The 18367-nt window shown below is 38.3% G+C and overlaps 1 protein-coding gene across 8 annotated transcripts in view; it reads right to left on the bottom strand.

Annotated features, from left to right (window-relative positions):
- The window catches only part of ZEB1 (zinc finger E-box binding homeobox 1), a 200180-nt gene that overhangs the window by 146855 nt on the left and 34958 nt on the right, over positions 1-18367 (bottom strand). For 4 of the 8 annotated variants that reach the window (XM_018057188.1, XM_018057184.1, XM_018057186.1 and 1 more), the window contains exon 2: positions 1554-1710. The exons of the other annotated variants lie outside the window; for them this stretch is intronic. The gene's annotated coding sequence lies outside the window, so the exon portion shown is untranslated. The remainder of the gene's footprint in view (positions 1-1553; positions 1711-18367) is intronic. 8 annotated transcript variants of the gene reach the window in all.

Consider the following 18367-nt stretch of genomic DNA (forward strand, 5'->3'; position numbering starts at 1 on the left):
TCTTAAGAACATCTAAGAAAACAGAATAGCAGCAGAAAAAAAATTTCCGTGGTTAGAATTCAGTCTTTCTGCATGTTTCGATTAGAAGATATTCATTTAATAAATGATACATATTGGAAGTTCAGAAGACAAGTCATCGGTTACCTTAGTAAATAAATAAGAGATCCCTGCTTTCCCGCTTTCCTCACACACCTGCTTATGCCTTTCCAAAGTACTGGTTCCAGCTGCAATTTTATCTACACTGTAATCACCATCTACACTGCACGTTTAAGGGCAGTTCGGAAGCGCCTTCGTTCTGAAAACGGCACCATCTTCCTTTCGGCACTCCGCTGCACGGGCGGCACAGAGCAGACTCTCCACAGACCGAGTGCAGGGAGGACAGCGGCTGCCATCCAGGGCACCAGGCTCGCTGTCAGCGTGAGAATGTTCATATGGTGACAGATGCTGTGTGAGGCGCTTGTCACACGTGCTGGCCCTGACATGTTTGTTACTAAGCTCTAGAAAATACAGTCACATTCAACTAACATCATTTTGACACCTCTAACTGCAAAAGAAAAATTACCCAAACTATGTCAATATCAAAAATCGTAAGTCTGACACAGAATCACAATCTATTATTAATATCTGGCCTTCATCACACTGTCCAGTTATCACAAAGTTACTATGTCCACAGAGACACTCAAGTAAGATCTGATAAACACTGATTTTGGATTTCAACCTTTATAATTTACTAATTCCACTCCTGTCCAAAGTTACTATAATGAATCATGGATCTGACAGGACACAGATATTCAAATAAAGGGGTATACAGGAGCCAAACGCAAAAAGGATAAAACTATTAAGTTTCAGGTCACTTGAAGGACATAAAAATGTAGCCAAATTTGAATTATTTTCTCAGTGCAAACATGTGAAAGGCAGGAGAGAGGGGTCTAATTGTTTTACTACAGTTTGATACTGTGCTATATTATAAACAGCTACTCCATTTTATTCTGGCTACATAAATATCTTAAGAACTTTGTATTTTGCACAGAGGTATAGTAATAATGATGTTTTAAAGGCCCAATGTCAGACTCAGTGTATTTGATTATTTGATATTATACTTTCTTTCTTCCTCCCTATCATCTTATAATGTAATTAAAAAGGAAGCAGAATCAATAGGCTACTTCACTGCAAAATTTATGACATTTACTTTGAATGAGGAGCAGCTATGAAACTAATTCAGTTAGGGAGAAACTTTACTCAAGGAACATTTAAAATATGCTATTTTAAAATGATGATTAACTACAGCAGAACTATTAAAAATTGAATGTGTTAAACTGATTTTTACACTTAATATTATTTTCTTATCAACATCAAGCATTATAAAAATCTCTTATCTACAAAACCATTCCTTACATTTATCTTATTATAGATGTAAATCATAGACATATAAATTCAAACACTTGGCATTAATTTTGTCCTAGATTTTAAAAGTTCTAAATTTTAATTCAGATACAATGGGTTGGTATGCTTCACACACACACACACCCAGTAAGTTAAAGGGAAACTCTTACCGTGGGTTTTCTTTTGCCAGTCAGTTCTTCCACAGCTCTCCCGGCAGGGCCTTCCTCTGTCGAGCAGACAGCAGCCAAATCACAACATGACTTTTGGATGCTCACGTCTTCAGATGGGAGTTTTCGGCCAATTGCCAGTTGAGAATTTAAACTGAAACTAAATTACCCAAACTTTATTAAATTGTTTCCACATCCACTAACTGATAATGAGTAAAGACTCTAAGCTGGAAAATTAAGTGAGTTGAGTCTGATTCACCTCTTTTCAAGCAGTCATTAACATGTTTAAGAAGAAATGCTAGGGTAAAAAATATTATCTTCAGAGAACAGTTTTAAGTAAACTTCAATTGTTTCCAAAAAGTTCCCACAATTATTCTGTAACCCAAGTTAACACATGACAAAGATGGTATTTATTCAATGATGTATCTATAAACTGTAGAGTCACAAATTTAAATTCTGTCATTGAATCTACCTGAAAACTAATTATAATATGGGGACACACTCTGACAGCATCATCTATACTTATATAAAGTATTTGTTAAGTCATCACCTACTTGCAGTCCACACCATTAAGAAGTTAAAGGTTACACGCCCTGCCTGCAAGCATCATCCTCTGTACTGAGAAGAAAAATGTCTGGCTACCACTTGCGATTACACTGCACCAACAACTCTGCCCCCTTTCTGCACCAGCTGAGGCTCCTTTTCTCTCAATTACTACAGTTGATCTTTGTAGCACCTGTCAATTATATACGGTCTTCAATCATTGGGCTTTCTGATTAAGTTGTACAGTCTCTCTCTGTTCTGATAGTTCTCAAGTATTTGGCATATTACATTGTTCCACCTGTGGTTAAGATATTCCCTCAGATCCCCAACAGCATTTCTTCCCAGTCGGAAGTTGGCCCATTCAATAACATCTTTTCCCTGACAATGTAAAGCTTCAGTAAATATACAATAAAGCTGAAACGAAGACAGGAAAGCAAAGGAAAACACTGTCTTACCTTCCTGAGGTATCATATTTACTACTGATTAAAACCAGTTTCTGAATGTCACCTATAACAGGTGCAGACTCAGTGTACATAATTAGTCACGCAGGACTCAGATCTGAACGCTGAGCATGACACACCCCTATCCTCAGATTCCATGCCTGCCCTCCTCTCACACACGTGAAGGCAAGTGCACATGTGTCTCTAGCCACCCACACACTGACAGGTTCCTCCCATCAGCAACCTGGTGTTACATACAAGGTATTACATACAAGAGAATATAAAGTAAAGAGTCAATTTATAGTTAAACCAGGAGAAACTGACTTCAGAACAAAGCCCAAAGCTTACCAAAACTGCTGTGTCTTAAGAGTTAATCACACTGACCTCAAATAGTTTGATATCCTAGAAACAGGCTTACTCCATTCTATCCAATAATTTTAATCCCAAATCCTCAGCAGCAATAACACTTAAGAACTATTCAGAGATGAACAGAGTTCTTTCCTGGATAGTAGGAGCTACAACGTTAACCTCCTTTCTCAAGGAGTTTTATAATATAAAACTTTGAACACGGGGGTTGTGGGAGGATGTGTGATTGGTAGATTTCCAAGAAAGAAAGATTTCCAAGACAGAAACAAGCACAAAGTGTTAAATTGTTTGAATAGATTTGTCACATGTGGGGTGATCTGAAACTTTCTATCAACATGTATTTTGAAAGCAGAAAATATACAACTATTTTATTATTATTGAGCCTGATGAAGCCCACAGAGCAAAACTTAATTAAATATAGACTATGACTGTAGGAGTATTCATACCCTTACTCTGGAAGAAGATCAAAGATAAATTCCTTAGTCAAATGAAACTGCAGAACATGAGATATTTTAAAAATCAAGCCTTCAGTATAAGAGAAACAATTCTAAACTTGTTCATGTCACTAATCCTAAAGATTCCAATCATCATCTTAGTGATTTAATCATTACCTAGTGATTTAATTTTTAGTACAAGAGACATAATTCTGAAAAGTTACTATCACAGTAACAAAACCATGAACCAGAAAGCATAGAATGCTTCTTTTGGTGTGAACAACATTATTGATAACACACCTACATAACAGAGGTAGTTTCATACTCCAGCAATGATGACTTGTCAAGTGTTTTTGTGCCTATATATAATCTTAAATGCATTCAACTAGTTCATACTTATAACTGTTTTAACATTTAATGCCACCCCTCATTTTAATGGAGAAACAGGTCCAGCAGTAATATACTACTTGTCCAAAGTCACAGAGCTAAATAGCAGCAAAATCAAGACCCCTTAAGAACCAATGTTTCTTTTACTATAATTAAGTAAATGGCAGCCTGGATGGGAAGGGGAGAATGGATACATGTATGTGTATGGCTGAGTCACTCTCGTGTGCATCTGAAACTATCACAACATTATTAATAGGCTATGCTCCAATACTGAATAAAAAGTTTTTTAAGAATTATGCCTAAGAAAGAAATATAATTTTAATAAAAAGATGTAAACCTTTTAACCTCAACATTAAATCTCAAACATACAGATCACTAACTCCAAAGACACAGACTCAATACATAAAGTTAGGGGAAGAAGAATGTATGATTAATTTAAACCCCACAGGCATTCAGTCTTACACCCAAATCTTACAGACTCAGAACACGAGTTTGAGGAATATATAAAATTTCATCAAAAGTTTCTCTACAGGCCAGTATAACTGATGAACATAGATGCAAAAATCCTCAACAAAATTTTAGCAAACAGAATTCAACAAGACATTAAAAAGCTCAGACACCATGATCAACTTGGGTTTATTCCAAGGATGCAAGGATTCTTCAACATACACAAATCAATCAATGTGATACACCATATTAACAAATTGAAAAATAAAAACCATATGATCTCAATAGATGCAGAAAAAATCTTTGACAAAATTCAGCACCCATTTATGATTAAAACTCTTCAAAAAATGGGCACATTTGTTGCCCTACCTCAACACAGTAAATGCCATATATGATAAGCCTACAGCAAACATTATTCTCAATGGTGAAACACTGAAAGCATTCCCCCTAAGATCAGGAACAAGACAAGGGTGTCCACTTTCATCACTATATTATTCAACATAGTTTTGGAACTCCTAGCTACAGCAATCAGAGAAGAAAAGAAATAAAAGGAATCCAGATCAGAAAAGAAGAAGTAAAGCTCTCACTGTCTGCAGATGACATGATACTGTACATAGAAAACCCTAAAGATACTATCAAAAAATTACTAGAGCTAATCAGTGAATTGAGCTAAGTCGCAGGATACAAAATCAATACACAGAAATACCTGCATTCCTATATACTAACAATGAAAAATCAGAAAAAGAAATTAAGGAATCTATCTCATTCACCACTGCAACAAAAAGAATAAAATATCTAGGAATAAACTTACATAAGGAGACAAAAGAACTGCACACAGAAAATTTTAAGACACTAATGAAAGAAATCAAAGATGACATAAACAGATGGAGAGATATTCCAAGTTCCTGGGTAGGAAGAATAAAGGTAGGAATAAATAAAACTGTCATTGTGAAAATGGCAATACTATCACATGTGATCTACAGATTCAATGTGATCCCTATCAATCTACCAATGGCATTTTTCACAGAACTAGAACAAAAAATTTCACAATTCATATGGAACACAAAAGACCCCGAATAGCCAAAGCAGTCTTGAGAAAGAAGAATGGAGCTGGAGGAATCAACCTTCCTGACTTCAGATTATATGACAAAGCTACAGTCATCAAGACGGTATGGTACTGGCACAGAAACAGAAATACAAATGGAACAAGACAGAAAGCCCAGAAATAAACCCATGCACCTATGGGTACCTTAGATTTGACAAAGGCAAGAATATACAATGGGGCAAAGACAGCCTCTTCAATAAGTGGTGCTGGGAAAACTGGACAGCTACATGTAAAAGAATAAAATTAGAATACTTGCTAACACCAGACACAAAGATGAATTCAAAATGGATTAAAGACCTAAATGTATGACCAGAAACTATAAAACTCCTAGAGGAAAACATAGGCAGAACACTCGATGACATAAATCAAAGCAAGAGCCTCTATGACCCACCTCCTAGAGTAACAGAAATAAAAATAAAAGTAAACAAGTGGGACCTGATTAAACTCGAAAGCTTTTGCACAGCAAAGGAAACGATAAGCAAGGTGAAAAGACAACCCTCAGAATGGGAGAAAATAATAGCAAATGAAACAACTGACTAAGGATTAATTTCCAAAATATGCAAGGAACTCATACAACTCAATATCAGAAAAACAAACAACCCAATCAAAAAGTGGGAAAAAGACCTAAATATACATTTCTCCAAAGACATACAAATGGCTAACAAACACATGAAAAGATGCTCAACATAGCTCATTATTAGAGAAATGCAAATCAAAACTGCAGTGAGATATCACTTCATACTGGTCAGAATGGCCATCATCAAAAAGTCTACAAACAATAAATGCTGGAGAGGGTGTGGAGAAAAGGGAATGCTCTTGCACTGTTGGTGGGAATGTAAATTGATATAGCCACTATGGAAGACAGTATGGAGATTCCTTTCAAAAAAAACTAAGAATAAAACTACCAGCAATCCCACTCCTAGGCATATATACTGAGGAAACTAAAATTGAAAAAGACACATATATCCCATTGTTCATTGCAGCACAATTTACAATAGCTAGAACGTGGAAGCAATCTAGATGTCCATCAACAGATGAATGGATAAAGAAGTTGTGGTACATATACACAATGGAACATTACTCAGCCATAAAAAGGTATGCATTTGAGTCAGTTCTGATGAGGTGGATTAACCTAGAACCTATTATACAGAGTGAAGTCAGTCAGAAAGAGAAAGATAAACATCGTATACTAATGCATATATACACAATCTAGAAAAATTGTACTGAAGAATTTATCTGAAGGGCAGCAATGGAGAAACAGACATAAGAGAACAGGTTTCTGGACATGGGGGGAGGGGAGGAGAGGGTGAGATGTATGGAGAGAGTAACATGGACACTTACATGACCATATGTAGCAGAGACAGCCAACGGGAATTCGCTGTATGTCTCTAAACCCAAACAGGGGCTCTGTGTTAAGCTAAAGGGGTGGGATGGGGAGGGCGATGGGAGGGAGGTTCAAAAGGGAGGGGATATATGTATACCTATGGCTGATTCATGTTGATGTTTGACAGAAAACAACGAAATTCTGTAAAGCAATTATCCTTCAATTAATAAATAAATAAAAATTACACACACACACACACACACACACAGAGTCTCTAATACAAAAGTCAATTTTGTAGATTTTCCCGTGGCATCACATCTATTTTTATTTTACCTCCTGGCATTCTTTTTATCCAGTTTTTCTTAGGACTGCCTAGCAATTAAACCATGCTACATGGATAGCATTAGAAATTAAAGTCTTATCTTGACTGCTTGATATAACTCATCTTGACTATACATAAACTGACAGTAAGAGAAGTTCAGAAAATTTGTAAATGAGAAATATAAAAATAGTCAAAACTGCTTAGATTTAGCTATAAGGATAAAAGTTGGCACTAACTCAATTTAGGTTTGTCTACTCAGTCATAATTCATAAGATGTTTCCAGTCAAACACAACACGCTTTTTTAGTTGTTAGTCTCCAAAGTCAGAGTACTCATTACGTAACACCTAAAATCATTCACTAAAATTCTCCAAACAGGCAACAATACCAACGTATTAGCACCTCCTACCACCACTACCACATGCTTCCCCAGACCACAGCCAAAGAGCATGAAATAATCTTACCCAATTAAAAATAGAATATTTCTGAATATAAAATCAAGATTTATGCTATTTAAGCAAAAAATATGTGTTTAAGGAGTCTTATATTTCATTTGGTCACAAAGTAACATCTCTCTATATGTCTATTGCATATATATATGTACACACATATGTATACATATACATGCATGTATTTATACTAAAGAGCAGTCCTCTTAAAATCATGTGTTTATTAGAATGTGTAATTTTTTTAAGTTTTCCTCAATGTGTGCAGTTGTGTGTGTGTCTACATTTTTTTACCAGGAGTTGTAAAATATAGGGCATCTATATCTAGATCTGTTGAAGTATTCTATAGAGCTGGTGTATTGATATGAAACATACATAAAGTTTCTTTATATCACATTATTCACACAACCCTTGAGAAAGGAGGATTTTTAAAATTAGCCAAAGAAATATGCCTCATCCTTTTCATAACTTTACTACATTTACAAGAAAGTTATTTGGGGGCAAGCTATTTATCTCTACCTCAGTTTCTCCAGTGAAAAATGAAGGTAACAACAGCAACTCAGCTCACAGGCTTGCTGTGAACACAAGCCAAGTTAACAGCTGTCCACTGGCTGGAGGAGTGGGCCAGACACACATCAGCTTTCAGAGTGGTCACGGTCATGACCATAACCACCACCACCTTTGAAAGCACCTCAAAGCGGTCTTAGTAAAAATGCAGAGTAAACCCCACTCCCAGAGATTCTATTTCACTATCAAACCCAAAGTCTAAAAATAATGTATTAAAGACAAAGCAAAGAAATATGCAAAACACTGCACCAACACGGCCTTATGCATACAGTACCAAGTAGCAAAACACTTTAAAACAAAAAAAGCTACACCTTCCAAAGTCCAACAGAAGCTTTATTTCCTTCTCTAAAACACACACGACCCATCCCCAAAGCCAAGAGCTATTTTCCAAAGACCCAACTAACCCTACAGGCAGACAGGAACGCAGAAGGAAGTAAGGGGTCCTGGCTTGAACAACAGTTAAAGAAACTTAAATACACCCGTCCTTCTTGGGTACAGAGTAGCAAGCAATTCTGCAAAAATTCTTGTGAGTAAAGCAATTACCAAACATTTGCCCACTCACTCTAAGTGGGATTCTCTGCTAAGTGTTGAGGGGGAAAGAAGCATGAAGTATGAAACGTTATGGAATCTCATCATGAAAACAGCCTCTCAGCTTCTTCCAAGAATCACAGAAGTCCTGCTCCAGCTCATGAGTAGTGTGTGCTAGGAACTCAGACAAAGGATTCAAATTAAGGTTGATTGGGAAGCCTACACAGAAGAAAAAGGTCTTTGCTAGACCTTACAACTGGAGAAGGTGATGGCACCCCACTCCAGTACTCTTGCCTGGAGAATCCCATGGATGGAGGAGCCTGGTAGGCTGCAGTCCATGGGGTCACGAAGAGTTGGACATGACTGAGTGACTTCTCTTTCACTTTTCACTTTCATGCATTGGAGAAGGAAATGGCAACCCACTCCAGTGTTCTTGCCTGGAGAATCCCAGGGACGGGGGAGCCTCATGCGCTGCCGTCTCTGGGGTCACACAGAGTCGGACACGATTGAAGCGACTTAGCAGCAGTAGCCGCAGCAGACCTTACAACAAATAAGATCTTTATAGGTAGAGATAAACTGTATTTCAGGCAGAAGAAATCAGCATGAACAGGAAGCAGAACCTTGGAAAACTCCCACTCTCCAGGAGAGCACATGCACTGCAGAGGACCCACGCCACGTCCGGGAAGGGCAAGCAACGTTCTCTGCTCAGAAACCCAAGCAACCCTTCAGAAAGCCTGATTTCGCAAGGGTGTGCCTAACGGGGTGTGTTATGACAGTCCAACCCTGGCTTTGAAAAGGGACAGAGACAGGAATCCAAAGGATCATTTTAATCCATCATTCGGCAGTGAGGAACAAAACAGGTATCAAAGATGATTCAAGTTTGAAGTCTGGTCTTTCCCAGCAACTCTCTACTCCACCCTACCAGCTCAGGATGAAGGAGGTGGTAGACAGCTGAAGCTGTTGAAAGGGGGCAAGACGGCGTCAGGCAATAAGGACCACCATGTGGCATGAAAGGCAGAGGGTAACCCTGGCAAAGACTGGGCAGTGTGAGCCTGTCTGCTGGAGCCAAACATTCACAGCTGTTTTTTTCTTGATGACACTTCAAAAGGCCATAAGGGTGTGACTCAGAAAGAAAGAAAGAACAAAACATTTTAACACTTGGAAAGCCTAAAAATGACAATGACTGGTCGAAAGATGATGTTCCCTGTATTTAGTAGGATGTACAAATGCATTTTAATATGGTTTATAACATATTCACAAATTCAACCTGTCCAACAAAAAGAATCAACAATAAAACTTTTATTCAGTACAAATAAAGGTATCAAGTACTTGCAAACAAACAAACAAAAAATAATAAAGCTCATTTATTTCATTGAAAGTGAGAACCTTTGCTTTGTTAAATTAGATTCACCTTTAAATATCACATTGTTCTTATGCGTAAGAAGAATTTAAGTCATACTTGCTTCTCATTTAAACCCTGCCTCTACCCACCCAGCACCCCTGGCCTTTCTTGGAAAGCTGTTCATAGGCAATGTTCATAGACTTCCCTTACGTCGCGTGCACCGATCTTAGCCAAGCAGGTCGCATCACTGAGATGGCTCCTCAGAAGCAAAGGCCACACTGTTTTCAGCTTGGCCCACCAAAACTCAATGACACTAAATGTGTGTTTATGAAATGAATTATATCCCCTAACCTAATGTGCACACAAATTAAATAAAAGCTATGCCAAATTACAGAATTCTGTAACAATAAACACGTGATTTCCTAGGGCACCCAAACAGCACCATTCAGGTTGCTGATGGCCCTGCCACAGCACAGCACTCACAAGCTCGTGAACTCTTTGGAGATATTAATAAAACATTTCAACACAATTAGTTTTGCTGGCTGAAAAAAGATGCTTTTCACATTTCACTAAATATATTTTTCTTGCATCTGAGTTTGCATTTTCAGTCTTCAAAAATAGTCCACATTTTGTTCATCTGCTCAACAAAATTAATTTACAATATCTTGTCATACACCCTTTATTTCCAAAAAGTTAAAGCAATATTAAAAGCTACCATTTAAAAGCTACCATATTTTAGGGATAGTCACACACAGTCACACACTAAAATAGGCAAATGTCGGTTCCAAAGCAAACAGGTCACTTATCTTAAAACATAAGGAAAAACTAGCATCTGTTAACCTCTCTCCTGTACCCGATTTAAGATCCTCACTCAAACCCTGGGAGGCAGATGGGGCACAGCCACTTTATAGCTGTCGGCGTGCTCAAGGACCCAGAGCCCCTAAATGACCCATCACAGTCCCCATGTCGTCTGGCTATGCTCCTCCTTTTTACAGTACCTCTGGAAAACTGCCAGTACCACTTTTTTTTAAGGGCAAGGGACTAGGGGTAGGCAGGACAGGGAGGGCAGTAGCTGAGGAAGGTAAACACTGCAAAGCCCCACCACTCTCCTGGAAGTGCTCTGCAAGAGGACCTGCTCTTCCTCACTTTGTTCACAGGCAGCCTTCCCCGCATGCCAGTAGCCATATGAATTCATATCATGCCTTGAAAAATGGAACCAGTATTTTAAAAAACTCAAGGAAACAGAGTATACTGAGAACTGTTTTTTGTGAGGACAGATGGCCCTATGACACACACACCCCAAGAACCCCTGAAGATATTAACAATAGTCATCAACAATCCAGAGTTCTTATATATATATATGACTTTTAAGAATTTTACTCTAAGAAAGGTCGAGATGAAATGTTCAAGCAATCAAAGAAGGCAAGCATTTATTATCTGGAAAACTTACTGATTGCATGTCTAATGATTCTAGATGAATAAATTACTAATTTATCTACAAACTTTCAAGAGGTATTTATGCTATCATTTTATACTTTCACAAGAGGATACTGCAGTGTGTAATCAGCCACTATAAATTCAGTGGAAAACACCAATTATTACAAATTCCAAATAGTATAAAGTTTTTAACTTTAAGAAAAAGAAATCCACAGGCCTCTTTTTAACACAAGCTGGCAGTAAACCATACCCCTGTCAAAGTTTACAAAAAAAGTATTTCAGAATAGAATAGCCTACAGTACTTCAAAAGTGAGGGTGAAATTGTTTCAGTTTACTCCTCTCTTCCCTCCCCCTTCCTGTATCTCTGCATACTGATGGTTAAGATTTTCCCATTTACCTGAAGAAGATGCTGTACCATCTAGTACGACAAAGTGAAATGGGTTTACATTTCAAGTGTCCATAGGGTCTTAGGAGTTTTGAGGTTCTCAATACCAAACTGCATGCAGGCTGGATCTTTAAGAAATGCTACAGCTTCGGGCCCAAAACACAGTTTGTCTAGCATTTTAAACAGGATTTCACATGATCATTAGCATGGCAGTAGGCAGTTTAACATGTGTGACCCTTTGTACAGCAACAACTTTTAAACACAGTGGTCAAGAATAGTCATTTATTTGCTCTGTTACCTTGATTGAGGGGAAAAAATTCACAAGAAGACCTATTCTATACAAAGAATTTATATGACACTGAAAAATTAGCAAACAAAGTTTAGTTGAAGGGGAACCAAATAACGAAAAGTCAGAACCTGGTCAAACAGAGAAGCAAGCTGGCAACCAAAAGGCATCAACCATTGTGGCCTAGATTTGCTCGTAATGACTGTGTGACCCAGATACTGAAATATTTGGCTAATACTTAGAAATCTAAAAACTGAAATAAATGAACTATATGGTCAGCTGGTTAAATATTTTAGTCAAAACGATAGGTACTTAAATAGCATTTTCTACACAAAGTTTTATAATTTTAAAAATAAGTATTTTTTGCTTTGTAAATAATTTCAATAAATTATAATTCACTTTTCTAATCAGATAATAAGGATGATACTCTCTACTGGAGATTATGGTACAAAAATTCTTTGAAGAGCAGAATGAGAATATACATTTTTAAAAGTAAAGCTTATTTAAAGATATGTAAACTAACATTGTTACATTTATGATCAACATAACTTTTTCTACAATGAGATGTCTACTAAGTGACAAGAGAATTTTTGGAAAAAGAAAATCTTCCACCAGAAGCTATAAAAATTATTATTTTTTAGAGGCAAAATCAGACTAGTTTGAAAACTGGCAGTTAGGAAACTAGTAAGTGCCTGGCTTTATTTAAATACTTTTAGAAAATTACAAAATTAGCTTTCCTATTCCTGGCTTTTAAAGAAAAGTGGTATATACACTTTTTTATATTTTCTTAACTGCCTACAATAACTGTATTATATGTGTTATTGAGAGAAGAGGATTTAAAACATCAGAATGTAAAATGTAAAAACAATTCCTGATCTGATCTCTTCCTGATCATGAATGTAAAAGTCAAATAATGCTTTTAAGACAGTAATGCTTTCAAGGCTCCATGACCTACTTATATGGGTCTTAGAGTTGGAGTTCTCTCTGACTCAGCTGTGTCTTGTTTCTGCTATACTTTGCTGGGAACTGGTTACGAGAGAACCACCAAATGCCCACCTACAATACCTGGGCTCCCTGCTCCCCGCACACTCCCATCCATGCACACGCAGACAGCTGAAGTTGCCAGAGGTGAGCTCTGAGGCACAAATTATTCTGGGGACAGTGAATCTCTCTTTACACTAAAAATAACACCTAGATAGTTATGTATTTCTTATGTAAAAAAGCCCTTCATTTCCTCTTTCCTTTTCTTTCTTCCTTCCTTCTTTTGATGTTTGCTTTACCTATAAATAATTCCGATCTTTTATCTTCACATTGTGTGAGATGATGTACTAGCCACCCCTCTCCCACTTAGAGGAGCACAAACTCTCTAGAGCCCCAGTCTCCAGGTCATCTCTCTAAACACTCCCACTCTTCATGTCAGAGCTCTTACAGGTATCTGGCGATGCGACCCCTGATACAGCAGACAGCAGCCCTAAGAACACAGAAGACACTGGCGGCTAATAAAGTACAGCAGCAGATGAGGCACTCAGGGAACGGTGCTTCTAAAACATCCTCCTCCTGAGTCTTCTAATTTAGCTAGGAAACTATTTCTAGAACCAGTGAGCCAACTGTAAATTCTTATCATTACAAAGGAAAAGTGTTTCTTAATAATATGCTATTAAAACAACATGGTTTAGATCTAAGTTTCCACCAATCAATCAAGAATGTGCGGTGTGCGTGCCAAGTTGTTTTAGTCGTGTCCAACTCTCTGCAACCCCACGGACTGTAGCCTGCCAAGCTCCTCTGTCCACGGGATTTCCCAGACAAGAATAATGGATTGGGCTGCCATTTCTTTCTACAAGGGGATCTTCCCAACCCAGGGATTCAACCTGCATCTCTTATATCTCCTGCATTGGCAGGTGGGTTCTTTACCACTAGCGCCACCTGGGAAGCCCCAATCAAGAATACTAAGATCCAGTCTTTTGGACTCTGTGGGAGAGGGCGAGGGTGGGATGATTTGGGAGAATGGCATTGAAACATATATATTATCCTATGTGAAACGAATCACCAGTCCAGGTTCGATGGATGACACAGGATGCTCGGGGCTGGTGCACTGGGATGACCCAGAGGGATAGTATGGGGAGGGAGGTGGAAGGGGGATTCAGGATGGGGAACACATGTGGATTCATGTCGATGTATGGCAAAACCAATACAATATTGTAATTAGCCTCCAATTAAAATAAATGAATTTATATTTAAAAAAGAATACTAAGATCCTAAATATTCAGTCACCTTTCAAATCTGATGTTGATTAATAAGTAGTGTGAGCAAAGTAACATGTACCAAATGAGCACACATCATGCATGTACAGACTTGTCCACAAGCCTTACCACATAAATTAAGATGAAAATTCTTTTAAAACTAAGTTCTCCCTAGATTACTTAATGGAATCCAACAAATGATAACAGGAATTAGCTCAATACACAAATTATTTTTTAAGGAGCAATGCTTTCTAAGTTATTCTATATAATAGTCATTGCCTAACATTAAGCCCAGGCTACTAAGAGGATTCTGGAGATGCTCTTACAGTCGAGTTCTACACATGGAACAACAACAAGACTGGTGTTATATTTCTGTCAAATCCCTTGTTCACCTCCCAAATCTCAAATCTATCCACTTCTGTCCAACTCAGCTGCTGAATCCATCATCTCCAACCTGATCCATAGCAACAGCTTCTAACAACTGGCCTCTACATTCACTGCAGTCAGATTCATGGTTTCCAGATGAAAACAAATCACATTACATCTCCATTACAACCTTCCCACGACTTCCATATTCTTTAGGATAAGGGTCGAACTCCTGAACAGAGTCAGGTAATTTGCTTCCTGAATTCCTCTCCACTGCCACTTCTCTTCCTTCTCAATGCCAGCCACCCTGGCATCCCTTAACGTCTTGCTCTTGCTCTTGCAGAGACTATGTCTGCTGCCTGTTGTGCTCTTCAACTCATGGATTCCGAATAACCTCAGCCTAAAAATTAACTTCTCTTGTCCCTCCCTGACCTGCCCATTATTGCTGCCCACCAGTACAGGGCTGGGTTAGGTCTACCTGTTGCTGCTGCTGCTGCTGCTGCTGCTGAGTCACTAAAGTCGCGTCCACCTCTGTGTGATCCCACAGATGGCAGCCCACCAGGCTCCGCCGTCCCTGGGATTCTCCAGGAAAGAACACTGGAGTGGGTTGCCATTTCCTTCTCCAATGCATGAAAATGAAAAGTGAAGATGAAGTTGCTCAGTCGTGTCCGACTCCTGGCGACCCTAGGACTGCAGCCTAGCAGGCTCCTGCATCCATGGGATTTTCCAGGCAAGAGTACTGGAGTGGGTGCCATCGCCTTCTCTGAGGTCTACCTGTTACATACTCTCATATCACCTTATGACTTTCTTCTCCCTTAATGTTCCTATGAGTTGTAGTTGTTTAGTTTCAGTGTTTCCCAAAGTTTTTGGTTTCACAAGGATACAGAACTTACTGTTTTACAATATCATTTAACATAATGCCCAGCACACAATAAGAACATTTAGTAAATATTTGTTGAGTAAATGAATCTCAGTTAAAGATGCAAAAGGTAGCACAGTAGACAGTACACACATCTGGACGTCCTGAAGACCTGGTTTATAATCCCAAAGCAACCATTTATTATGCGACTTTAAGTCTCAAGATTCTTGACCTTAATAAGAACAGTATCTGATACCTGCTATGTCTTCCTTATGTAGTTGGAGGGAGGAAAAAACTATAGTCTGTTTTCTTCTATAATGTATTCTAGAATACATGTACACTAGCAACTTCCCTGACCGTCCAGTGGTTAAGAGTCTGTGCTCCGAATGCAGGAGGCATGGGTTCAATTCCTGGTTGGGGAACTAAGACCCCACATGCTGTAAGGTACAGCCAAAAACACAAAAGAGTATATTTTTAATATTTTTCACTTTAACATTTTTCAAATAAAGAGGAGTTTTCCAGTAGAAATCAGAAGTACTTTACAGTCATTACACACGGCATCACATCTTGTCATTGCCTATCCCTGTGTAAACTTGGGCATGATTAACAGTGTACCTTTTATCTATCACCTCAATTAACTGCATTGCTAGAGCCATACAGAGGTGAATTTTAACTCAACAGTAAATCCCTAATTACCTCTTAAAATGTCTTTATAAAGAACTCTATAATGCAGCATTGAAATAAAAAGTCATTACACATGCAGAGCTGCCTGTAACATGTGGCTAATTTATGTTTAGTGAAGATTTACTAAGTGATAATTCTGAGCAGGTAACAAGTACTTGTCTGTGAAATTCTCCTGGATGACTTTCAAGAGAATTTACTTAACTTTTAGTGGTGTGTAATGTAACTAGTTAAAAAAAAGAAAAGCTACAAGCTTAACTAAGAGATGGAAGCCAAGCCAAAGGAACTCCTTGATGTGCCTCAGAATTATGCTGTCAATGCGAAAAGTGCTCGAGGTCAAGAACAGCATGCCTATGGCTGAAAGAAATTCAGAATAATCCTTCAGTAGAACACTCCTCCTGCCTCCAAAATAAGCGCTCGATTTTTCCAAAAGGAGAGAAAAAAAGTATTAAATCAAAGGATATGTCTTTCAACTGCTATCTCTTAGAATCAAGAAAAATAGTAATATGTACAAACATGCTCTGCAAATGCATACAGGTAATTTTAAAGGTGGGCTTCCCAGGTGGCTCCGTGGAAAAAGAATGTGCCTGCCAAGACAGGAGACGAAGGAAGACAAGTTCAACCCCTGGGCTGGGAAGATCCCTGGAGGAGGAAATGGCAACCCACTCCAGTATGTGTAAAGTAGCACTGCTTTCCATAAAACCTAAAAGCTTCTCTCAAAAATCACATATAAAGGCCATGTTTAAAAATAAGAAAATGAACAAGATTCCAATGTCACTGACTTTGTTTTAGAGGAAATAAAATGCTCCCCCTAACTTTCAAAAGACAAATGTACTTGACAAAACTAAGCCCCCTTCTTTTGCCCTATTCTCACTTTCAGCACTTCCAACACAATCTATCACACCATCATATGCTCAATTCTTTAAAACATTCTCCTGGGAAACCTATTCTAACATCTAATCATTATTATTGTCCAAAAGTTCTTTCTTACATCTATCTTCTTTTTTCCAATTGTCTATTATATTTAGTATAGTATTTTATTTGGTTTTGTCTTTGAAGACATTATTTAAAGGCAAATCAGTATCCTCTGCGATCTGATCTTAAAGAGCAAAGCAGGACACGAACTTTCACTTATTTATGGTGACCAAGACTCTGCAATGACAATGTAACAGATTGCTGGCAGTGGTGACGCCTAAGACAAGAACAAAGAGCAGCTGATTCAAATGGAGTCAAACCTTTGGTTGTTAGTACCATGGCTATTCTCCAGTGGCAAACACTTCAGTATTCTTGCCTTGGGAACCCCATGAACAGTATGAAAAGGCAAAATGACAGTATACTGAAAGAGGAACTCCCCAGGTCAGTAGGTGCCCAATATGCTACTGGAAGTCAGTGGAGAAATAACTCCAGAAAGAATGAAGGGATGGAGCCAAAGCAAAAACAATACCCAGCTGTGGATGTGACTGGTGATAGAAGCAAGGTTTGATGCTGTAAAGAACAAAACTGCATAGGAACCTGGAATGTCAGGTCCGTGAATCAAGGCAAATTGGAAGTGGTCAAACAGGAGATGGCAAGAGTGAACGTCGACATTCTAGGAATCAGCGAACTAAAATGGACTGGAATGGGCGAATTTAACTCAGATGACCATTATATCTATTACTGTGGGCAGGAATTCTTCAGAAGAAACGGAATAGCCATCATGGTCAACAAAAGAGTCCGAAATGCAGTACTTGGATGCAATCTCAAAAACGACAGAATGATCTCTGTTCCTTTCCAAGGCAAACCACTCAATTACACGGTAATCCAAGTCTATGCCCCAACCAGTAATGCTGAAGAAGCTGAAGTTGAACAGTTCTATGAAGACCTACAAGACCTTTTAGAACTAACACCCAAAAAAGATGTCCTTTTCATTATAGGGGACTGGAATGCAAAAGTAGAAGTCAAGAAACACCTGGAGTAACAGGCAAATTTGGCCTTGGAATGAGGAATGAAGTAGGGCAAAGACTAATAGAGTTTTGACAAGAAAATGCACTGGTCATAGCAAACACCCTCTTCCAACAACACAAGAGAAGACTCTACACATGGACATCACCAGATGGTCAACACCGAAATCAGACTGATTATATTCTTTGCAGCCAAAGATGGAGAAGCTCTACACAGTCAACAAAAACAAGACCGGGAGCTGACTGTGGCTCAAATCATGAACTCCTTATTGCCAAATTCAGACTTAAATTGAAGAAAGTAGGGAAAACCGCTAGACCATCCAGGTATGACCTAAATCAAATACCTTATGATTATACAGTGGAAGTGATAAACA

This window comes from Capra hircus, chromosome 13, assembly GCF_001704415.2.
Source record: "Capra hircus breed San Clemente chromosome 13, ASM170441v1, whole genome shotgun sequence".
In the NCBI taxonomy this organism is placed as follows: domain Eukaryota; kingdom Metazoa; phylum Chordata; class Mammalia; order Artiodactyla; family Bovidae; genus Capra; species Capra hircus.